This window comes from Mchenga conophoros, linkage group LG15 (assembly GCF_057382185.1).
Source record: "Mchenga conophoros isolate Kocher_MC1m ecotype Shallow Benthic linkage group LG15, M_conophoros_male_GT1.1, whole genome shotgun sequence".
Lineage (NCBI taxonomy): Eukaryota > Metazoa > Chordata > Actinopteri > Cichliformes > Cichlidae > Mchenga > Mchenga conophoros.
In genome coordinates this window covers 2,037,092-2,058,466 of record NC_140540.1, presented here as the reverse complement: position 1 = coordinate 2,058,466, position 21,375 = coordinate 2,037,092, and the positions used below count along the sequence as shown (strand labels likewise).

Below are 21,375 nucleotides of genomic sequence, written 5' to 3'. Positions count from 1 at the left end.
CTCATAAATGTGAAAATAGTCATTTACAAAGTCGCTGATCATTTTTCAGTAATTGCTCTTCAAATTGTTTTCATATAATAATGCAGTTAGCTCATCCTGTCATACCGACCAGCTGCTCTGATCACAGGAAACCACAAACTTAGTTTTTCAAACAAGCTTTTTTTTATAAAATGTAAATTTTATAATTATAGTTTAATTCCATATAAATAAGGTGAAATGAATTCATCACAAATTAATCAGAATATATTAGGGGTGCAATGATACACAAAATTCACAGTTCGGTTCGATACTTTGGTGTCACGGTTCGATATTTTTTCGATACAAAAAAAATGTTCATGCCTTTTTAGTTTGGTATTTATTAAAATTATAAATATATATTTTAACTCAAAAGTACAGTTTTTAAATTGAATGTTGCTGAAACAACAAAGTAATAAAAAAAATAAATCTGATTGAGGAATCGCTCATCTTTGGAAAAGAGTGTTTATTACAGAGAAATGGCTCTTTCAAAATAAAAGCTATACTATAGCTTCTTCTGGGCTATATTCTCAGCAGCATATTAAACATATCAGGTCCCCATAAGGAGAATCCTGTGCTAACGGCTGTCTAAATGACTCGGGTAAAGTTTGTAGCATGCGTACTTGTTGTTTTTGTCTGCTTCCACTTGTCTTTGCACTAGGATGCTGTCGGAGTAAATGTGCAGTCATATTCGTTGTGTTCCCACTAGTGCTGTCAGCGTTAATCTGAAATGACCTTAACGCCACAACACAGCAAATCTCCGTTAACGAGCTACCGCGGATCGCCCGTGCGTGGGGCTGGACGGCCAACACGTTAACGAGCTAACTGCGCTAACACACTAGCTCCTACCATGTAATTGAGCATTGCATGGCACATCCAACATACTGTTTTACTTTAGTCCATGACTCGCTTACCTTCAGGGTCATACGTCACATGAAAACCAAAATAGTTCCAAACGCCAGATCTGAATGAGGGTGGGGGAGGTTCAATTTGCCACGTTGCAAGGAGAGCTTAGCTTCTGTCTCGCTAGCTTGCCCTGCGCTCTTCCTTCTGACGATGCTGTCTGTGTTGAGCGCTCAGCAGATCTGCGCTCGACAGTGCAGCCTAGGCGGAGTAGTTGAGCGCAGATCCACTGAGCGCTCAACACAGACAGCATCGTCAGAAGGAAAGTTGATCAAATAAATTACAAATTTTGTATTGTTCGATACATATGCGTACCGAACCGAAAGCACTGTATCGAACGGTTCAATATCGATACGAGTATCGTTGCACCCCTAATATATACGTGTGTGTGTGTGTGTGTGTGTGTAGAATGTAGCAAAGGGAAACTCAGTTCTTTTCCCCAGAAATACTTTTAGTCAGTTTTCACATATTTGATACTTAGTAACTTTGAAAAAAAGAGCGCAGTATCAAACACGTGTAACTGAGTGAAACTTCAGCCTTGCACTGCTTTACAAAGAAGAAGAAGCCATCACATGGATACAATTTGATACCATAATGTTACAGTGCAGTGACGTTTCTAACATGTAGGCAACGAATGAAAAGTTTTTACAATTCAATTAAAAAAAAGAAGGCGTTTATTATATATACATTATAATTCATACATGGCACTCTGTATGAATTAAATGGTGCTTACACAGTGTTTTTATACTTTTATTAAGCACTCCTTTCACAAGGACACCTCAACAGATAGACGGGAGTAGCTGGAGGTCGAACCCCTCTATGTGCAGCCTCACCAAAAAAAACAAAACAAAATTTGTGTGAAAATCTGCACTTTACGTAACCAAACCCCTTGGATCAATGACACGTGGGGCAAACAAACTAAACAAGCAGAAAAACTCAGCATGAGATGGGGCGGGCACAGTGCTCCCATGAATGACAGTGAGCAACGAGGAATCTACGAGGAGGCCCAACAATGTGGCTGTAGACCACGTATCTGATGGTGCTGATGGGCCTGACGGAGCTGAAAAATGAGAGAGATTAACACAAAGGTCAGCACCACCATTTGTTTCTCCTAACCTGCATCAGTTGTGAACCTAGTTACACTTCCAGGCTTATTATTGTGACACACGGGGCCACAGACCTCAGCTTGTGTGCATGAATAAGTGTCGAGTGGTAGGGGAAAGAAGAGCAGCACTTGACCCTCCGTCGTCTCTGGGTTTAGTCATATTTCCCCGTCACAGTCACAGCCCGAGCTGAACTCCTTCCTTTACTACATCAACATGTCAGAGTCAAAACATCACACCGCAGGCACGCACAAACACACACACACTTAGACAGAATGTCACTGTGATGTGGGTTCATCACCTCGATCAAGAATGCTGCAGCTCATCCTTTCAGGGAGGGAGTGAACACACACACACATCTCAGTTTGTCATCTGGGCATACTAAGATGTACATGTCTCTACAGCATTCATCCCTTGACAGTTTGGCTCCACTGACATTTAACCAAAGCAAAACAAATTCCACTCATGAGTGGGTTTTCAGTACACATGGAAAAAAAAGTGTAAAGTGATACCCGGAGTAATGTGAGTGTAAAAAGTCCCCTGATAATAAATACAGGCAGGATGGGAGCAGCAGAACAATGCTTCTCCCGCGGCTGCTGATGTGTGTGCCTGAAAATGAGGCCGTTTTGTTGCGAATAACGATGCGGCTTTCCACAGTTTACAGGCAAATTTGAAAAAGACTATTGTGAAGCACGACCCACTAGGAACGAGTGGTTTTATTCCTGTCAGAGCTGCTTTTAAAGAAACAGCTTCCCTAAACCGCTCGTTACTTTTACATGTCTGGGTCCATTTATACGAACGGTCCCTGTTGTGTAATTTTTCCAGTTGTTCCCTCTCCTTTATTGTTCGTTGCCCCCCCCTTTTTTTTCTCAACACCATATGCTCGGGATGGAAAATTGATTATAAATAGCTGATGTGAGGGATCCACGGTAATGATGGCGGAGAGTGTTCTGTCCCACGGCACGATGTCACCACAAGCTATCAGCTGCCGCGGTGCAGCACTTTGATGCCGCCCAGCGCGTATTACGCTCTGACGCTGGTAAGTCTATCTGCCTCCAGAGGGCCTGCCTGGGGGTCAGCTAATGGGACCACTGCCATCCTGCCTCTAGGCTGTGGAAAACCTCCCCCCTCCTCCCCCAACCCGCCTTCTTTCCTGAAGACTTGGTTACAATAACTCCAACTCTGACGAACCCAGATGGGAGGGAGCTCTGTCTGTGTGTGAGGAGACGGAGTAAAGGTGTAAGCAACCGGCCCAGCGCGCCCGGAGCAACGCAAGCCCACTCGCGCCTTGGAATCTTTCAATTTGCCTGCAATAAATTGCAGTAGGAAGCAATCACATCGCCGATGTGCTGAGAGGGTTGAAATTGAAACCTATGCAGGGACAGCAGCACACTCTCAAAGAGAGCAGAGCCATGTAGTCTTGGCTTTGACTAGTTGAAGAAATGGAAACAATTCCTGAATCCCTGCATCTCTCCCTCTTGAGAATATGCGTATTCTCCGGGCCACGAAAAAAAATGTTTGTTAGGCTGAGCACGATCGCCGACTGATTAACGTGTCAAGTCGCTACCTCGGCTTGCAGATTTTCTTGCAAAAAATAAATAAATAAATAAATAATACAGCTGACAGCGGCAGCAGCAAGTCTGGCAATTATAGAGGCAACAAAACGGCTTCGGGTGGAGGCTGCTGGATAAAATCCGTGCGATACTTGAAACATGCATGAATGTGCACACGTGCCTCGCATTTCTATACATGTACCCTTTCATCGACGTGGCCCGGGTCAGTTGACGTAGTAATGTGGAGCTAATATTGGACTTGCTCCTGTTCCAACCTCGCCTTCTTTGTGTGGCGCATTAGTGCCCGGCTGAGTGGTGGTCAGCTCTGTTTACTCTAACTGCAGGTGGCATCGGTGACATGCATTAGTTCCCCCCTGCCCCCAGAATGGAGGAGCAAATGTGAGCGCAACCCCCCCCTCAGGCTTGTTCTGAGCTACAAGTAAAAACGTGGATCGAATATAATAAGCGTCCAATCCGCTGCCACGTAGCGCCCTGACCAGGAGCTCCGTCTGTTCTCGCAGATACTTTGGCCTCCGATGGGCCCAAACTCGTGTTGTTGTCGCGTTCCCTCACGCTCCCCGTCCACGCGCTCTCTTTTACGCTCTGGTTCGCCGCTTTTACGAGACAAAAACAGGCGTTTGCGACCTTACAAATCACAATCTGTCACAATAAGGCACGGTCTGAGCTGAGAGCTGATTCGAGATTAATAACACCGTCAGTAACATCTTGTTCTGCAGAGGGGAAGCTATATCATATTTTTTGCGTCTCTCTCACAAAAACAACTTGCATCAATAAAGGCTTGCTTAATAAAAGACCCTTGCTTGCTCATGCAGCGTGCGGGTATCAGATAATGCCGTGCGTGTTTTATTGGGTGACGGACAAATAAAGAATAGCAGAGCGGCGTGTGGGAAGGCAGACACCGGTCTAAAAGCCTCCATTCATCCCTGAGTCATGTTTCACGGGGCCTGCAGTTTCAGTTTGGAGCGTAATCTCCTCCAGATGCCCTCGCGGGGGGGAAACAGCCCCCCCGCCCCGCAACGCAGCAAAAACAAGAGCCAGACCTTGATAATGTAATGGATTTGCAAGTTTTCTCTTGTAGCTGTTTTGACTCTGCGTCCGCGTGTTTACTCTGTTTGGTTTCTCCTGTCCTCGCGCTCCAGCCCCGATCACAACAGCGTCTCCTTCCAGTCATCAGCTTCTGCGCTCGCTCCTGCTGCACGGGAAGAACGAGGGAAATATATGCATAACCCTCCGCTGACACGGAGCCTGCTTTGATGTGGGATTCGCAAACAGATGCCCCCCCCCCCACCCCCCGTGCGTCATTATTGAGGATATTAAAGTGCTGCCTCTCTCTCTTTGTCTCTCTGACTCCTTAACACAAACACTCGAGCCGTCGTTTGCAAAAAAAAAAAAAAAAAAGCCAATTCCATTTCCTGTTTTAGAAACCGGCTTTGGAGCTTTCTCCTGGTTTTTTTTGGGGGGGGGGGAAACAAATATAAACTGGGACTTTTGACAGGAACTTCTCGATTATGTGAGAGACTCGCAGCGCAGTTTGCGGGCCTGCAGATAATGATGATTTTATTGCTAATAATAACATGTCGCTTTTTCAGGGAATAAAGGAACGGCTTCTTGTTTTCTAACCAAGATCGTGAGGTGTAACATTTACAGAAAGCTGAACATCCTCTCATTTAAGAAGCTGAATTAGCAAGTTTTACTTTTATTTATTTTTTCTTAATGAATGCCTGAGGAGAAAAGTTTCAGACTTTGGAGCGAGTTGGATGAAAGGCCACAGCATGAAGATTAGAAAGAGCGAGCAACTTCAGCCTCCGAGAACCTCCAAAGCTTCGCTAATTATACTCCAACAGCTTCATGGGCTAGTTTTACAAATTTGACTGAATGACAGAAACAGCGAGCGGTGCTCACTGGTGCCTCTGAAGTTATATCATGTTAGTAAATGTGAGGGTCAGCTGAGAGAAAGCTCTTCCTTCTTTACAGCAGCGGCTCAATGCAGGATGTTTACAGTGTGGGCCAGTTTGGCCTCTACTGAAGACAAAGTCGAGCCAAGAAACAGCGGTGAACAAAGTCAAAGTGAAAAATAACTTCAGCCTAATGATGACAATCCAGTAACAAGTGAGGAAACAGCTCTGCACTGGGCTGTAACCCTGTGGCCTCCCCACCAACACAGCCAAGCAAACTGCCAATCATGCAAGGAGCTGCAGCTGCTGCATGTATAGTAGTAAATAACAATTGTATACTTAACACGTGTCCTCAAAATAGGGTTCAAAAGTGCCAAAACATATCTAGCCCATCCCTTGGTATCACATATGGAACCAGAGAACCAAAGGCAGGAACACCTTCTCAGTGCAGCAAAGACTGTGGACGATGTTGACACGATAGCAGCTGCACATCCATGATGCAAATCTCCCAGTCCACCACATCCCGAAGGTGCTGTACAGGACTGAGATCAGGTGACTGTGTAGGTCATCTGAGTCAGCAGCAACACTCGGGAAGGCTATGGTGTTCAAACAATGCTCACTGATGGTTGTGTGGGAAAATCCCAGCAGGTCAGCAGTTTCTGAAATACTCAGTTGTCTGGCACCAACAACCATGCGGCGTTCAAAGTCACTTAAATCCCACTTTTTCCACATTCTGACGCTCGGTTCGGACGCTGTGTTCCTGCCACTTTATTGGCTGATTAGATATTAACATGGCCCTAATAATTTAACTGATGTTTGTATGTCACATGATGAGTTAACTAGCTGGTTTTTACTAAAATGAAAGCTAACTTAGCGTTAAGACTTTAAACTGATTCCTCACGGTGATAAAATCGCTGGTTATCACCAGGGATGGGGTAATCCGATTACTTTTTTCAAGTAACGAGTAAAGTAAGGGATTACTGTTGCAAAAACGGTAATTAGATTACCGTTACTTTCCCGTAGGAACGCTGCGTTACTGCGTTACTAAAACTGTGATTTTTTTTGCGAGAATGTCTCATGACAGTGACGTAAGCGAGTGCGACATTCCTGACAGCAGCTGTGTGCAGATCAACAATAGATCACATATGATTGTGGGAGAGAGTATGAGCGTGCAGCGTTTAAAGCATGGAAGTACTGACCTTACTTTGAGTTTGATTCCATAAAAAGTGACAAAAACATTAGTGTCCGCTGTGCGTGGGAAGAAAACTTCTTTTTACAGCGAAAAAACCCCTAAAATTTAATGGGAAACTCACAGAGAAACTCGCGGATTCTTCCACTGACCGCGGCACACCTGCACCAGGGTAAACCTCCGCCTACCCCACTCCTGCTTTACAGGTGAAAATAGAGCAACAGGACCGCTGAGTCTTTGACTTTATTTATTTTCTGCTGTGTTTTACTTGCATCTATTTGAAAGACTGAGTGTAAACACAAAAAATATTTAATTTTATGTGCTGGAATGTGCAGAAAATAGGTTTAAATATTAAAAAAATTTCTTCCAGTCAGAGAATGTTGCAGATAATTAAATCTTTGCCTGATGCATAAAGTTAAAAGATTAAAACTAATAAAACAAGTTTTAAAAAGAGACTTTTCCATTTGATTACATTTTGTATGATGGATTATGCAGAAAAAGTAGAATTGGGCTGAAAGATCTATCACTTTATCACCTATTCAGGTTGTAAATCGTGTTTTTTAAAAGTAACTAAGTAACTAAGTAATTAATTACTTTTGAAAATAAGTAATCAGTAAAGTAACGGGATTACTTTTTGGGGTAAGTAATCAGTAATTAGTTACTGATTACTTTTTTCAAGTAACTTGACCAACACTGGTTATCACTGATATGTTAAATCATCTAAAGAGACAATCCCGCTGCCATGCACAACTGCACTGATTAATTAGAGATTTAATAAATCAGTTTAAAGTCTTTGGTGAATTTTTATTCCATCTTTTAGGTTTTCTACCTTTTTTCATTAGCCGAGTGTTTTCGTGTATTTTTCGAGCTTAAAGAACGAAAGCAAACAAAACGATCTTGATCTTTCAGCTGCTGCCTTTAGGGGTCACCACAGCGAATCGTCTGCATCCATCTCATCCTATCCCAGCACCCTCCTCTGTCACATCTGCATGTCCTTCTTCTCTGTAGTCTTCCTCTTTCCCTCCTGCCTGCCAGCTCCATCTTCAACATCCTTTGTCCAATATATCCTTTCTCCCACGTCCGAATCATCTTAGCCTTGTCTCTCCAACTTTGTCTCCAAACCACTCGACCTGAGCCGTCCCTCTGATGTATTCATTCCCAGTCATGTCCATTCTGGTCCCCTCCCAGTCAGCATCTTCAGCTCTGACTTGCCACCTTAGCCAAACCATAAATCACAGCAGGTCTCACTAGCCTCTTGTAAACCTTCCCTTTCACGCTCGCTGTTACCCTTCTGTCACAAATCACCCCTGACACGACTGCATTCCCTAAATATTATCTAATCAATTAAACTGCTCGGCCACTTTGCAGCACTCATACTCTCCAAACATGCATGTACACAAACGGGCTGAAAACCGCCTGCACCAGGCCCAATTTTACACTCTCCCATCCTCTGAGAGGGATATGAATCTGTCCTTGTAAAACACAACTGTAAATATACATAGATGAAATTTACAAGCCAATTGCCTCCTTGGACTTGAGTCAAGCTAATAAACACAGAGAAGGAGGAGAAAAGACGAGCAGGCCCTCGTCCTATCTAGGCCAGTCGAACGGGAGGCGTGGCGAGGGGTGGGCTGCGCGGCTCTCGCTCCGGGCCAGGTCTGTCGAGAAGGTCATGTGAAAGTGGAATGCGGCGGGGTCGGTTGCTCGCCAGAGGCTGCGTTCAGTCAGAAAAGCTTATTTTTTTTAAAACAAAGTGAAAACTGTATGCCACCTGGGAGAGATTATTCCTCACTGTTGTCCAGGTTTATTTGAATAATTGAGTTTCTGAAGCATGCGAGGCTACATCGCCACGGGGCAAAGATCTCAGTGTTTTATGCTTTGTTTGGTTTTTTTATTTGGCAGTGCATTGTTTCGACAGAGTTTAACTGACATAATGTGAGGCTGGGCTTTTGCACGCTGCATAACTGGACAAACAATTACCTAGCAATTACTGCGAAGCTTTTGAGATAGAGAGGAATGCATCGCTCAGCAGGCAGCTGACAGCGTGCGCTAACTCAGCAAGCGACATGCAAAATAGGAAAATAATGGCGTAGAGTGCCAGAAGTGAAAAGCGTCGGCCAACGCAGAGACACACGGCAGACATGAAGGCTGCACACGAACAGGAAAAAGCAATTTATGTAGACGCACGTGCAAACATCGAGACACATCTAAAGAGAAGTGAACATGACTGAAAGCAGGGCTGGAGGTGGGGGCGTCTCAGACTAGGTTTGGTTTCATTGAGAGTGATTCCTGCATATAAAGAAAATGATTCAGTGTTTTTCCCACACGACAGGGTTGCTTCAGTTTGCCGTGTTAAGTTGCAGCGTCGTCATAGGTCACAAAGTTTAATAATAAAGACAAAACTTTAAGGTGAGTAATAACAGAAAGGTGGTGACGCGACGCCTGTGAGCTGTTGAGTTTGGAAAGATAGACGGCGTATTGTGTCAACTGGACCTTTGTTCTCACCCGCATCGCCCAGTCGAGGGTTTGGGTGCTGCAACAACAACATGATGTCATGTTGACTGGTAAGGAGGAAGAATGAGGGGGAGGGGGGGGCAGAGGTGATAAAAATGTGGGAGGTGAAGAAAACGGGTGAAGACGTGGATTTGGTTATGTTTGTTTTTTGGCATATCCAAATTGGAATCAGATTGCAGATTGTAAAAGTCACGCTGTCGGTGGTTAGGAATCTGATTCAAATCAAATTTTAAACGACATCGTGCCCAGAGCCACTCAAATCACATTTCCAACTGTCCTTTACGTCACTGCCAGCGCCTAACACAGAACACATGACGGTAACATCACACCTGGCTGCAACTGCTGGAGACCAAGGAGGTCTGTGAGTCTTTTTGTCACAGGCTGGGTCTCCGACCCAGCACTCTGAGTTTTCTTTGTATTTTTTGATATGTTATTAGTTTGTGTTATTTCCTATTTGCCTTTAGTTTAGGCAGTTATTGTTCCTGGGTTTTCTATGTTTTGGGGTTTTCTATTTATTTCATCACGTATTAGGTCTGTTAAGTTGTGTTGTCATTTCCTGTTTTATTCTGACAATGTCATGTGTTCTTTGTTCATTGTATTTAGCTTTCCTCTCCTGGTCCTGTCATTAGGTTTATGTCTGTCAGCTGTTTTCCCCCATGTGTCGCCACTTCCCCTGATCACCTCATGTCTGTATTTAAGCCTTTTGTTTTCTTCATGCCATTGTCAGTTCGTCTGTTTATTCTCACCAGAGTTACAGTCATAGTCATAGTCTTAGCCTGTTTATTTTCCACCTCGGTCATAGTTATAGTTTTTGGTCTTAGTACCTTTAGTGTTTTGTTTCTTAGTGTTTTGCCAGTTTGCTTTGGTCTCTTGGTTCATTTCCTGCCGCCATCGCAATAAAGGTTCACTTTTCTGTTAATCATTACTATTCCTCGTCATCATCTGCTTTTGGGTCCTGTTTCTGCACACATCGGCGCACCCCGCCGTGACACTTTTATTTAAGTAAAAATACATCTCTATAAGTCTTGGAAACCACCTACTGCCTTTGGTGTACTGTGTCCATACACACAACAAAATAGACCCCTGCTGTGCTGAGATGTTGAGCTTTTTGGACACGGTGATGTTTTGGCCAGATGTTAAGATATACGGCGCACTACAGTTCTCGCCCGCTCATGCAGCTTCAGGTAAAATCGCCTCCTTGATCGAGGAAAAAGCAGAGTGGGGCCTGTGTTATTGTTATTAGTGGTGCCTCAGTGTTACCGTTAGCATGTTACTGGTGGAAATGGAGCCAATTTGAACAGCTTTAAACAAATGATGCAGTGAAGTGGCAAATAGTCTTTAGGTTATCAACAGGATACACCCTGGAAAACGCTGCCAGAAATGCAATTGGTTTCAGCCGATGCTAAACAGCCTCAAAGTTACAATGGCATCGACTTTGGGGCAACTTTATCTTTGATAAAGAGGCGTCAACGCCAAACGGCGATGTGGCGACCAGAGCTGATGGGATGTCGATGAGATTTTGGGAGTGAATTTGTAAGTTTGCTGACTTACAAAGAAATGAACAGCCTCTAACTGGTATGGCATTAGTACCAGTTAGAGACTGGCCCCGCCCAAACGTCCACACAATCAAGCATGAAGGTGGAACTATTATGCTTCGGGACTGAGGGCACAGGACAACTTAAACACAACAAGGAGGCCATGAACCGTAAAATCTTGGACAGAGCAATGAAGATGGGTCATGGATGGATCTTCCATCAAGACCCGAATCATGAGGCCCAGGCAAAAATGAAGTGGCTAAAGAAGAAGAACATTGAGCTCATAGAGCGGCCCAACAAGTCTCCAGACCTTAATCCTATAGAACAGCGGTCCCCAACCCCCGGGCCTCGGACCGGTACTGGTCCGTGAGTCGTTTGGTACCGGGCCGCGAGAGTTGAGGCTCAGGTGTGAAATGTCTGGTTTTCAGGGTTTTTATCAGTGTTCAGCATTATTTTGTTATCGTTTTTATCGTTAACTCTGTTTTCCTGGGTCTTTTCACGTGTGTTATGAATAAATCTTCTTTTTTTCAGTACCGGTACTAGTTTTATTTTGTTGTATTTATCCGCGACACCTTAAAGGCCGATCCGTGAAAATATTGTCGGGCATAAACCGGTCCGAGGTGCAAAAAAGGTTGGAGACCGCTGCTGTAGAAAACCTGTGTAGAGAGTTTAAGCTGGAGACTTTAGAGAGTTTGTAAAGATTAGTGAACCAAACCTTCATAATATGTGTGCAAAACTGTCGACCAGGTACAAGAAACATCTTGCTGCTGTACTTGCCAACAACAGTTTCTCCACAAAGCACGAACCTACATTTTGCGAGTTTCAGTTGAAACTTGTTATTACAACTTTAAATATAAAGCCTTGAGCTGTAGCAGGATCACTGCTGTTAGATCAGAGGAGAGAGGTTTGAATGAAGGAGAATGACGATTTTAACCACATTCTTTGGAAATATAAACATTTTTTATTTTTTGTCATCAAAAAAGGAAGTTTTGCCGCATAAATGTGAGTCCATTTTTGGAGTCTAATGTAAACAGTTATTTTTAAAGCCTTCTGGGAAGAGGTCTGCTGAAACAACCCAGTAAATGTGAAAAAGAACCAACGCCATTGCATGAAGCTGAACAAAAAGATTTCATGGAATGAAATGAACTCGGCGTTGAAAGAAGCAGAAACGGAGACAAACATTCCTGGTGTCTGATACGACCTGCATCACCACGACTACTGTGGTGTGAGACGATTCATCGCCCGTATTCATCTAATCTGCAGCCTTCTGTTTTGGTTACATTTGAGAGAAATACCCTACTCTCACACTTGTTCAGTGTGTGTGTGTGTGTGTGTGTGTGTGTGTAGCAGCACTGCTGCCACAAAAATAATGCTGATAGCTCTGCGATGCCTGAACACCAAATGCAACATCGCTTGTAAATGACAACAAGGATTTCACAACTAAAGCTCAACTTTGAGGAATAAATTGAGTTTTTATGAGGTGTGAACATAAAATCTAAGATAAGGGGGGGACATGAGGGTGGAGGGGGGGCGGCTGAGTCCTGAATGCGCCAGCAGCACGAAGCCTGTTAAAAGTTCAGTGTGACTGGAGCAGAAAATCAAGGAGTGCAGCTCCGAGTTGCGTTATGTACGCCTGCTGGCAGCCCTTCTGGCTGGCATTCGCCGGCGCTTTTTTGGCCACTTTCAGAGGTTTCCAAAGCAAACAGGAACGGCTCTGCTTACGCGCCATAAAACCTGTCCTCAATTATAGGCAGCGCTGTACTCACAGGGTAAGAAAATGTTCAAAGTACTTCAGTAACTTCCAAATACGCTGAAAATCTATCAGTTACATTTAAATGTGGAGTATCTGTTTTGGCCCATAACGAGGTATCATGATGCTGGTTTAGGCAATACTCCGAATGCTGTATATATTATTATTATCATTATTATTATTATTATTATACATTATCTGTGATTTAAAAATAAATTCATCAGGTATGGTAGCACCAAATATACTAGATTGTTGTTAAGACAGGGGATACGATCTGTGCTGTTTATGTCTGTGGCATAATACCATAATAGCTATACTGCCTGTTCAGAAGCCAATATAGCAGTAAGCACCACAAAAGTACCGAATGCACTGGCACACATGTTGTCCCATCACTAGCTTCAAGTGTCTGAAGACTTCCTGCCAACTCTCTGTACTCATACTGCAGTTTAGAACCATCGTTAAGTGTTTTACAAAGGAAGCAAAGGAACAAGAAAAAACTGATGTAACGTCCAATTTTTCCGATCAAAACTTATTTTGTGGTGAACAACTTCACTCTCAAAATATACGAGTCGCTCCAACAACTATGAGACTAGTTTGTACTCAGAAAGACGGAGCATTAGCTTATCTTGCTTAAGGTCGCCATGACTGCAGTTAGATGTTGTGCTTTTCTTACAGCCGTCAGCTGCAACATGCGTGCCTTGTCATTCACTCTGTTACTCCGTTCATTTAAAGATTGCTGGGTTTCTATTGGCAGCACGATGCACAAAACACAGAATAAATGGAGGTCTCACCTCAGAGGTCTGTAGCCCCACAGGATCTGCTGCCAGTGTATCATTGCCACCACACGATACCCCCAAAGGGCCCGTCCTGATGTCCTGATGTGTCCGAGCTGCTTTGGTCTATACGCTCGAAGGTTCCAGCTTTAGACAAAGCAGCATTTGCTGAGTCCTCGGGAGGTTTTCATATTCTGGCTGAACTCTAGTTATGCATTACACGATGTACGCAAAAAGTCATTGTGAGGATGTATAATGGTAATTAAATTTTTCAGTTCAAACCACCAAAACTGACTCATCAGAATTAGATTTATGCAGTAATAACAGTCAGCTGGTGGATGGATTTAGGTCCAAGAAGAAGGCACGAGGAAGCCCACAGTCCCTCAGGGCTACGCTAAGCATGGCACATGTATCCTCAGACACATTAAGACATCAGGGGCGGTAACGAGCCAACAACCAAAAATCGCAGCTCTTGAAGAAAACTAACAAAGCCGGTTATAGAACGAAGGACTTACAAAAAGAAGTCTTTCTTTTCCTTGCTAACTACAGCGTGTGACCAATCAGCTTTAATCCAGAATCCATGGTCACATTTTCCACAACTAATATTCAAAATGCCTTTTACAGCGTGGCGGCTCCTGGGTCTCAGCCACAGAGAGAGAAGGAAGAAGGGCCAGACTGAACTGACTCTTCTGGGTGTTTACGGGGTTTCTTTGTCCGTAAGTGGTTTGAGTTGTTTTTCAGGACATTGTTACTGCAGCAAGCAAAGCTGTGATTTTCCCTTTAAACTGCTCCGTAAAGAACAATCAAAGGTGCAGCTAAATGTTGAGTCGCTCACTTTGTGAAGAAAACAACCCGCGTTGGTCACCTCTAATCGTCAGATACATTTGATGCAACATGGCGAATGTTAGCGCCCCCCACCACCAAAGAAAGAAAAGAAAATCAGCTGCTGTTCCCTGATTGGTTCAGTTCTGGTCGAATCTTTCAGAGGTCACGGCTGCAGCGCGTCTCTCTCTGAACGACAGGTCCCACATTAATGGGGCGCCAGCGGTCACAAGTGGGAGATTATGAGTGTTTGATGAAAACAGCTATTGGTGGGATTCATCATGGCTGATGTTGACTCAGTTCGACCTCCAGACGTGCGCGTGAGGTCACTGTTGCAGCTTTGTGTTTTTGGGGCTTTTTTCAGGTACATCGGTCTTTATGGTATGTTAATGTCTAAGCCGTCGACTATAACCTAATGACTGCGCGCAGGTATTATCTTCCAAAAATATACATTCACAACATTCTTTCTGAACTACCGAGTTATGTTTGTTTTAATGGAGGCAGAAAGAATTCGAGCCCGTCGATGGGACGGAGGCTGAAATGCAGATGTATACACAGAGACGTTTTTTATAGACACTTAACTCTAATTAACCTTCGTTCTCCTATTTGCCTATAATCACATTATCCTCTGGTATTTGACTCTATTTTCCTTTCGTTCAGGAGAGGCCATGTCCTCCTGCTACATGCCCAGAACAGTGAGACGGAGCGAGAACAAGCTTCTCCTTGTGTCCGATCTCCCAGTCGGCCATAGAAGCAGCCTACGGTCTTCCTTCTCCCTCCCTCTCTTTCTCGCTCTCGTCTTCGTCCTTTCCTGCTCCTCCATCACTGCATATCTGAGCTCTGCCCTCAGGCTGCGTCCAGCAGTCGGCTGCTGCCGTCAGCTGACTCTTCAGTGCTACAGGTTTGGGCTTGTATAGGATTCAGTCTTCTGTCAGGATGTTAATAAACGAGAGTCTAAATAAAGTAATTCAAGACAAAAAAAAGATCAAACTGTTTTTCTTCACTGTCATTTCTAACAGTCTCAGACACGGTGAGACATTCCTAATGCCAAAGTCATGTGAAATTATTTTTTTTGCAACTAATTGTATCTAAATGTTTAAAGAAATAAAATAAAAAAGGTTGAATCTATGCGTCTTTTATCCCCCATGTTGTAGAAAACACACTGCAGCTGTCGAATGTGTTCATTTCTATACGGGTGTGTAAAACCCTTCTGCCTGTGCCCCAAAGCAATGATAGGTGGAGGTGAAAGCTCTCACTTTAACCTGAGCTCCAGAAAGGTGCCTGCTGAGCTGTCAACTGACACATTACACAATGCATACTTTAAAGAACTGATGCAGAAATGAGCCTTTAGACCATAGGTGTCAAACTCTGGCCCGTGGGCCAAATTTGGCCCGCAGCCTAATTACATTTGGCCCGCGAAGCCATGCCAAATTATTATTAGAGCTGGCCTACTGGTATTATACAGCTAATATATATATTGTTTAGTATTAAGCTTTGCTTGTTCCATATCCAGTTTTTCAGCAAAACGTGTTTGAGTCCATAAGAAAAGATTCATTCTTATATCTGGAGGAATAAATATATTTCAATAAATATTAATGTTAGCCCGCGACTTTGTTCCAGTTTTGAATTTTGGCCCACTGTGTATTTGAGTTTGACACCCCTGCTTTAGACGGACACTTTACACTTGCGCTTCATTGCATTTAACAAAGACATCACGTACAAGTTATTTTACAGTGTAAAGATGATATGGAAAAATGATGGAGCCTCAAAAATGATGTTTTGTAAAAAAAAAAAAAAAAAAAAAGGAAAAAATGTTGAACTAACACCACCTTGACCACTAAAATATGAAACTCATGGTTACATGTGAAGCCATCTGTAATAACTCAATAATAATCTGTATAAACTACAGAAGGACAGACAATTCTGTTATAGCTGATTCTCTGTATAAAATACTCAATAACACTCAACTGTCTTCTTGAAGTTTGATTCTATTTACTTGATTTTTGTTTTTCGAGGGATTTTTTTTCTCCATGTACTGTTAAAACGTCATAAATCATAAAGAAATAAGATTTCTCTGAAATGTATTTTCAGATGTGCCGTCTTTGTTTGACTCAAAGATTGTTAGTAAACCAGAAACAAAACGTTAGCTAAATGTAACAACAAGAGGTAATATATAAAAACTGCTGAAATAATTAGCAAAGAATTTTAATTGTTTATGTAAAAGTAGTTAAAAATTTAAATAGAACTGTAAAAATAAACAGAGCACTAAAGCTCATATTTAGTTCAAATAATTAGCTAAAAATAGGCTAAATGCAATAATTGAAATGGTAAGCTAAGAAAGCATTCACGTTTCAAACACTTGGTGTAATACATGACGTTTTAAATGGTTAACCCAAAATAACAGATCAGAGCCGGTAAAGACTCCAAGTTCAAACAGTTAAGAGAGGATTTGCATTTTAAACAGACACTTTCTAAAATAGTCACTTAAACCCAACAGATAAAAAGTTAAAACAGCAAAAAGTAGCGTGATGAATAAAAGCTCCAAATCAGACGCAGCCTCTCAGCAGCAAACTTGACCCAGTGACTGTCTTTAAAGCATTACTTTGCAGTGAGTTAAAATGCATATATGTGGAGTGTTTCCTGCGAGCTGTTTGATGACTCTGTATGAACAATATGATTCTGAAAATAAAATCTACAGGGACAAAAACAGCAGACATATCCAGGCTACTGCTACACAATATGGAACAACTGTGAACATGTTAGGAAAATGAAATATTAGAGGTCATATGTGGATGCTGGAGAGGTGTGTGTCACTACTCTCTGTATGCTGTAGCCTTATGTTTCCTCATTAATCACGTTCATTGGCAGGTGTGGTCTGGGACTTGGCGTTCTGGAGGTTTGTTAAGTAAAAGCCGGTGAATAAAACAGCTTTGTAAATGGAGTGTAATCAGGGCAGCTTTCCCCAGTAAAGAAGAGGAGAAAAGCTTTTGATCATAGAGATGTCATTATTTCCAAAGAAGCGTGGAGTGTTTACCTGTGAGAGGCAGAGGAGGACTTCACACCCATTTAAATAATGAGACCATCGCGAAAGATGTTAAGAGATAATTGTTTCTATTTCACCTCAGACATTTTAAAAGTTATTGCTGGTATGCTCACAATTATTTTCAATCGCTTTCTGCTGGAAAAGGAAGAAGAGCTGGTGAGGTTACACAACGTAAACCGGCCCTTACCCTGTTCTGAATGCTTTCTTCTTTATCAGCCACCCCTGCAGAGGCTGTGGGTGCACTCTTTTCATCACGCTCTTTAAAGACAGTAATAACGTGTACTCAACCTTTTATTTAGCGTCTCCTGTAGGCCACCCATTACATTCATCAGCCCTGTTTAAAACTTTGCTTCAGAAACCATTCGTCATCCCAAAGGTTGACAAGACAAGTGCTGCAGGTCAGGAAGAAGCACAGTGAGAAACAGGCAGCCGTGAATAATGCATGCGTGGAAAAAACAACAACAACTTCTGAAAGTTCATTTTGCTTTCAGCTGAAGATGCTCTCACATGAAAGGAAAAAAGCGCCTTTTTGCCAACTTCTATGCAGTCGTACTCCGAGCTCAGCTTGAGATAGACACTGATTAGTTTAATTATGTGTGCCGTGATTAGGCATCTTAATGGTACTCATCCCAATATGAGACATGACTTACAATGATTTAGAGCTGTGACATTTGCGATAAAGCTTTGGGAAGAAATCTGCTATTTTTCTTCTTTTCTTTTTTGTTTACAGACACTAAAACACATCCGAACACAGCGGGCAATTTAAAACACACACACACACACACACACACACACACACACTTACCGTCTCTAAGCACTCGGTGGTCGTAGCGGGGTCAAAGGAGAACAGAGGCGAGGAGCCCTCACGGCGTTACGCTCTCATGTCAGCCCGGCTCACAGACACCGACGGGCTCGTTAACTTGAGAGCTCGCTGAAGTGTGTCAAGAGGAAACTGCAGGCACAAGTCGGTCAGGCTGGTGAGGAGCAGGCAAACGAGGCAGACACAAAGCGGAGAGAATTCAAAGACGCCAGCAGTTTCTTCTTCCTCGCTTTCTCTGCTGTAACTTAACCCCCCCGAGGAGCTCCGGCGAGCAGACACACACAACCAGTTCCAGACCTGTCCTGCTCCGGCGGCGTGCCTCTCCCCTTTTCTCCCTCTCACATTTCTCAGGGTTTTTTGGTATCATTTAACTCTTGATTTTCGATGAGCTCACCGCGGGCTCAGGTTTCAGCGCCTTTTGCTGGAATGCGAGGGCAGTCTGGAAGAGGCGAGAGGTGGCGGGGAGGTCAAAGGCTACCGGGCTGCAGTGCGGAGGAATGGGGATGACAGGGGAGTCCGTCATCCCGGGGAGTTCCAGCGGATGGATATCTCGAGAGGGGGGCCCCGGAGAGCCGAGAACAAAACAGGAGTCTCAGGGGTCACGGGTTACGGATGTTGAAACATTTGACATCTCTGGAGGCTACAGACTTCAGGAACACCGAGTACATTTACACGCTCACATACACACATATTCATGTCTAAGTGCCAGATTTATTGCTCACTTAGGGGGTCGGGTGTTTTCCTCCGGGACAAACACTTTGTTTCTTCTGCTGTTTTCATATTTTGATTTGGGTCAGAGGCACGAGTGTGACCACAATCAGGAGAATAATACGGTCATTTGCATAGTGCAACTTTAGCAAGGATTATGAGGAGCAGGGATTTGTTTAATGGCGCCTAGTGCCCCCTAGATCAGGCAGCTACACCGAAGATTAAGAAGAACAGGTAAAATATCACCGTGGCTTAGCCAATAAGCCCAAAATGCATATCAGTGCTTGTAAAGACTCCACCATAATTCACAATGATGTTGTGCGGTTAAATAGAAAGCAGTTCTGTCCCTGCCCTGGATTTTCTTAACCAGATGTGAACTAAACCCCGTTAATGCTGTTTTTCACACATGGCTTTACAACAGTCAGGTGTGGGATTGTTACAGACTCAATAATTCACTTTGTTTCTGAAAATATGCAACCACTGGGTCTTGATGAGTACTTAAGAGCGTGGTAAGAAATCAGGTCAAACCCTATTTTCAAACTCCATAATGGGACTAATTTACAAACCCCTGGAGGCTGAAATTCCCCCTTGACACGTTCAGAGTGCACTCGGTCGTGTGTTTGAGAAATCTTACCCACATGTGTCCAGAGTATCGATCCACCTGCAGCTTTGATAGAACTGTCGTGGCTGCAGGTATGAATCTCGCCACATTAAGGTGATCCACAAGGCAGCTGAGGTGGACCACTGCCCTGCCCATTCCTACAGGAAGCACACGTATAATCCTGATTTCTTGGCTGTGCTGCTGCCATGCAGTCGTGTACGTCTCTGTGAAAGCCTCTGAGCTGACATCCTGTGAGGTCCCTGATATTGTGCCCGGGTACATTAATAAATTAATGGGGAATAAATTATTAAAGCTGTAATCAAAGTGAGAAATATTTAGCAAGTGGATGAAATCTGTCTTGTAATTACAGAGCCTGAATTGATTTTCACCTCTCGCATAATGATCATAAAAACTCTATTTTTAACCTTTTTTTATTCTTTCTTAACAAACAAAGGACCCCCTGATATCATATTGTAAAGCACTTTGAGGTAACTGTTGTTGTGATTTGCTGCTATATAAATAGAACTGAATTGAAATGTTCTGTTTAAACTCTCTCATATTGTAAGTAAATGCCAATAATATGCCAATGAATAGATTTTTCTGTTGTCAGGATTTCATATTCTTCGGCTGCCATAAAAAACAAAAAGGCCACTTTTAGCTTGTGGCCAACTTGAGGGTGAAAGCTTTGGCCATATTGGTGCAGTTTCATATGCAAATGCAGAGCTGCTGACGATCACCGGCACCTGTTTGGTGGCACGTTACACTTTGTGCTAATTACATGCAGTTTGCTGCAGCTGCGGTGATGCTGCAGAGGTGTGAGCAGGGGTTGCACTGATAGCTAAATGGACAACACACCAGAAAAAAAAGAGAGAGAGAGCACAGTAATTCTCTCAGAGAGGATCAAACTATATTCCTGTGTAAAACAAAAACAATCATAATGACGGTGAATCACAGATGCAGCCTGGCGTGTTTTTCCTGCTGTTTACTCTTTCCCCCCTCTTCTGCCGGCCCAGCTAACTTTGAACTGCAGCCCTGGAAGCCGCTCCAGTCGCCGGGAATGTGTGGTCTTTATTAAGGAGAGGAAGTGTGCGAATGAGCACCGCGGGCCCAAAATCTCAGGAGTCTTGATCCTTTTCCCCCTTGTGGCACTTTTCACAAGCGGGGTCCAGCTAATCGCTTATACTGATAGCAAGTTTGTGTGTGAGGCCCCGCGTCTCAGAGAAACAGGCTGACGGGACACACACACACACCCCTCCCGGTCTGTGTAACATGCTGAGGACTGAGCTCATATACTGTTTGTGCAGATGAGTGTCGGAGCGGGCACACCCTCTGCGGGCCTGTTCCCATGGGAACAGCAGTGATAGCGAACAGCTTGTTTTTGTGGTTTTTGGCAGTGTTGCCACTGCTGGAATACTGACAGGCGCTGGGGAGGTCTGATATGCAAAATCTCTGCCAGGTAGGCTTTATGTGAAAAGAATGTTTTCTCTTTGACTTTCTCCTCTGTGTTTCTAAAGCCACGCTGAGCTATTCGGTCACACGGCTTCGGTGGAATTCCACTTTTTTCCTTGTTTTTTTTCCTTCCACCTATCGTTGATCAAACGGCGCTTGTGTTTCAGAGCTCGCTCCACGCCACAAGCTGACAGACTGAACTTGTTGTTGAGGGTTCACAATCCCCCCCTCAAGGTGGATGCGAGATCGGTTTTAGTCAAATGACTTCAGGTTAGTGTTACACGTCTCTGCACGCTTGGCCGACAGACACTTGGCTTCGCTTCTGACCTTTCTGTGTCTCGGAGGGAATTCCACACAAGCTGAACAGGAAAATGTGTTTTGGGTTTTTTTTAAAAATCACATAAAATTTCAAACGATAACATCGCCGCATGGGTTAGCTGACTTCATTAGCATATTTGTAATCTGAAGCCTTTTCAGGAAGAAGCAGAAGAAAAAGGGTGAAGAAGTGGACAGGTTTAAAACTCATTTGCATCTCAGCACTGAATTTGGCGAGCGTGGCGGTGCCCACGTACCGACTTAAGAAGTCAAACTGTAACTGTGATGGGAAAAAACGCTTCTGTAGGTTTATGAACAGCAATAAAAAGAAATCAGTGTTGGCTACACAGAAAAATCACTCGCCAT

General features: G+C 43.5%; 1 protein-coding gene across 1 annotated transcript in view; it reads right to left on the bottom strand.

The window, feature by feature from the left end:
* flrt2 (fibronectin leucine rich transmembrane protein 2) overlaps positions 1 to 18,219 on the bottom strand; it is a 50,804-nt gene extending 32,585 nt beyond the window's left edge. The window contains exon 1 of the mRNA XM_085246434.1: positions 17,922 to 18,219. The gene's annotated coding sequence lies outside the window, so the exon portion shown is untranslated. The remainder of the gene's footprint in view (positions 1 to 17,921) is intronic.
* Between the last annotated feature and the right edge of the window lie 3,156 nt (positions 18,220 to 21,375).